The sequence below is a fragment of the Cyanistes caeruleus genome, chromosome 6, assembly GCF_971803275.1.
Source record: "Cyanistes caeruleus chromosome 6, bCyaCae1.hap1.1, whole genome shotgun sequence".
Lineage (NCBI taxonomy): Eukaryota > Metazoa > Chordata > Aves > Passeriformes > Paridae > Cyanistes > Cyanistes caeruleus.
In genome coordinates, this window is record NC_141706.1 from 4213654 (window position 1) to 4217481 (window position 3828).

The following is a 3828-nucleotide window of genomic DNA, read 5'->3' on the forward strand; positions in this document are numbered from 1 at the left end:
CTCCCTGTCACAGCCCCTCCTCCTCATCCAGAATGTTCTCTGTCCCTCCCCCTGGGGTGTCAATCCTGTGTTATGCCTTCCCCCCTGAGTGTCAATCCACCCTGATCCCTGCCCCTGTTCCAGTGAGTTCCCTGTCCTTGTGCCAACCCCTGCCTTGGAATTCCCCTAAACCAGGACACCCCAGTGGATTGTTCACCTGCTTGTCAGTTTGTGTCCCCTCCTTGTGTGTCCCCATTTGTTGGAACTTTGTGACTCCCGCCCTCTGGTCCTCTTCTGAGTGTTCCCTATTGGTGAAGGATTTGTAACCTCCCCCTGAACCGCCCCCCTATATAATCCCCTACACCACTCTGACTTTTGTTCTTTGTCCCTGACCCCGTGGGACAGTGAACCTGTTCCAGGAACCCGTACAAAGAGCCTGCTCCTCTGTTCTTGCCTCAGTGCTGACAGGTAAATCATGTCCTAGAACTCTCACTCCAAGCCACACTCCAGGTCATGCTTCTCCTGAGGTGTGTCCCACTCTCCATGTGGCGCCGTGGTGCTGAGCTAGCCTGGGACCCTGGCACCGCGTCAATGACTAATTTTGTATTTTCCATACTTTTATTGCACACTGGGTCTGCAAATTCATCAATTTAGCCACCTAGGAAAACAATTCAAACATTGCTATTTCTTGCACAATTTTGGGAATTGAACAAGACTGGTTTTGTTACCTTTGTAAGAAAAAATGTTATACTGACATCTAGGAAATGTACATGAGGAAATGTTTTGAGGAGCAAGAGAAGTGGCAGCAGGAATATTGAATAGTGGAGGAGGAAGAAATACCAGATTTCTGGTGAGTTGGTGAAACCCAAGGGGTTCAAGCCACTTGATTATCGCTAAAACAATATCCTCAAAATGGATTGTACCAAAATTGCTCTTTTGTGGCAGGATGTATAATCCTACATTTTTCCAGAGGGAAAAAAAATCCTGGTATGTAGTTCCTTTGAAAAAATACATTGAGAAAGTTTCCTAACAAAGCTGAATGTCAAGAGCATGTAAGAGGAAAGTGCAGGGTTGTCCTTTCTGCCAAATAAAATTAAAAGAGAAATGTTCATATTCCAGCAGAGTTTTATGAATAGCCTCTGTTGTACGTGGCCATTTCCTTATTTTTCCTTGGATTTCCTTCAATTTCTAAATTACTCATTTAAATATTATATACTCATATTGATTAGTAACATAAACTAGGCCAATACATTACCAAATTTCATTGCAATTTGACTGTAAATGATTCACTGTTTACTGGAGAACAGTGTTCCAGGTTTCATTGTTAAATTCTTAATTGCTTCAAATTTGTACTGTCTTGAAATAGATTTCTGTAAGTTGCAGATTGTTATTGTTCAGGGAATACTTTTAAAATGAGTGAATATAATATAGGGGCAGTTGTTACTGCACTCACTGAGCCTAAACCAGTGGCTAAAGATTGAATTTTCTTACTGTTAAAGTTCTCTACTTAGGTAATATTCATCTGCTATCTGTTGAGCTTTGTGAATAAATGAAATTAATAGCAACTTAAGTACGGTATAAAAACATATTTCTTTTTCGAGTTCCTCTTGGGAAATGCCTACAGTGACCTCTAACTTTATGGAATCTTCATTATAATTTTATCTTCATATTTAGGAGAATGGAAAGTGAAACTTTTCAAAACCAATGGACTTGCACCCCAGCACTCAGAGTTTTTCAGCTTTCAGACACAGGCTTCACATTAAGGACTTAAACATTCTGAGCAGCAAAAAAAGAAGGTGGGAAAATAGTTCATCACTCTCTGATCTTTTCTCCAAACCTTACTGCAGGGGTCTGAAACTTAATTTATTGCCATGTAAGAGAGGTTTTGCTAGTTGAGAAGAATGCCAAAGCATTTTCTCCATCCTCTCTCTTCCCTGACTGTTTCCTAGCATCCCTCTTGCCTCCAGTTTCCAGTGTAGATGTAATGAGTTTGGGCAGCAAGGCAGGTATAGGAGTAAAGCACTGTCTCAGGTACTCTCTGATGCAAATGGTGTTTCATGAAGTCCTAGGAGCTCAGTAAGACCATTTTTCCCCCTTCTGTTTCTGTTTAGGGTAGCAGGGGAACAAGTGATCTTAATGAAGTGACAGAGTCAGATCCTGAGACTGTGTTGAATCAATATACAACTCACAGCAGTGAATGAACCAAGAGAAGAAGACAGTTCTCCAAATCTTAAATTGTTTCATATATTCCTGTGCTGATTTCATTGCTCATAAGACAGGAAATGTAATAAAAAGTATTTTAAAGGGGTACTTTAAAGCTGATAGGTATCTTGTGGGCTGGTATCTTTTCCCAGGCTCACTTAGTTCTATAAAACTATGGCAGAAACCTCAAACTTGGGTTGTTTTTCTTTGAACTGAGTTTCCTCTTCCCCCTTCCCTAGCCTTCTCACAAAAAACAAGTACAAAACGAGACTCCTAGAGTTCTTTCTCATGCCTCCTGATAGAGCTGATTGAGCTGGTGATAAGATTATCACATAGAGCTGGAGCTGCATTTTCCAGCTCTGAATCATACTACTAGGCTTTACAGTAACGATTATAGCATCTCTTTTCCTCTTACTGGAAAAAGTATGTGATTTAAACATATTGAATTTACCCCATTTCCAAGAAATTGATTTCGGATTGAAGTTTCTACCATAGTAAGTCTCTCCATATCTGTTGCCAAAACTTCAGCATTTGCTTGCACATTTCTCTTAAGCTGGAAATAAATCCTGAGCATGCAGCATCACCTAAAAATGTTTCTGAGGTGTGGGAGGAATTTCAAGATCTGAAAATGAACAAACCACAGAAAATGTCTTGAAGCCAAAATATGATGGTAGAATGACATAGTGACTGCATCATGATTTTTTTTGTGTGTTTAGAGCTTCCAGCATTCACTCTTGTAGAGATTTGATTTGTGTTAAATAGACCAAAACCATGAAGCTTCAGTGAAGAATGTAAATGTCTCTTAAAAATTAATTATTCACATTTTACCTTGAAATAAACCAGATTTTGATACAAAGTACAAGGATAGAGAATTTTTTTTCTGCCTTAGTTTTCAATGGTTTCAGGCAAAGTTGTTCTAAATGGTTTGCTTTTAGTTCCCCTCTCAACAAGATTGAAATTAGAGTAAAATTGCAAGATTCATGATTATAGGAGGTTAGCTCTAGCCAGCAGTTAGACCCATATCAGCTCACTTCCCTCAACTAGGAAAGGGAAAGAAACTGGAAAAGCAAAACAAAGAAAAACTTATGGGTCAGTTGACTCTTGAATAAGTGAAAAGGGGAAAAAAAAACCTCAACCCATCCAGAGTGAGGCAAAGGAAATCACCACCAAGCTGATAACCAGCAAATCCCTGAGTAGTGGCAGCCTTGGAAAAATTACTCCCTGGTTTTATTGCCTAGAACCATGCTCAGTGGCATGAAATACTGATCTGGTCACTTGAGAGCAGCTGTCCCCCCTTGTCCCTTCCCACTGCAGGGGCAGAATGAGAAGAGTGAGGGGCAGGGAAGGCCTTGATGCTGTCCCTACTGCTCAGCAATAAATAAACCTTGGTGTGCTACCAACACTGCTTTGGTCACTAATCTAAGCCACAGCACCACACAGGCTCCTAGAAAGAAAATCACCTGCACCCAAGCTAAACCCAGTACAAGGCTTAAGTCACCACAAAGACTAAGGGTGGTTTCTTAAATTCTTCTAGCATTTTCCTGTCTTTCCAGTGCTATTGTCTAACAACAAACTGCAAAACTGTCTGTACTTATTTATATGATTTCTGCCCTTCTAAATAGCTAGCTTTTATCTGTTGGTAAAATC

At 40.2% G+C, this 3828-nt stretch overlaps 1 long non-coding RNA gene across 1 annotated transcript; it reads left to right on the forward strand.

Moving 5' to 3' along the window:
• Positions 1 to 358: 358 nt before the first annotated feature.
• Positions 359 to 3037, forward strand: LOC111930424 (uncharacterized). Its single transcript, XR_002865155.2, has 3 exons — positions 359 to 447; positions 1654 to 1775; positions 2091 to 3037. It is a non-coding gene; the product is annotated as an uncharacterized LOC111930424 (long non-coding RNA).
• Positions 3038 to 3828: the final 791 nt, after the last annotated feature.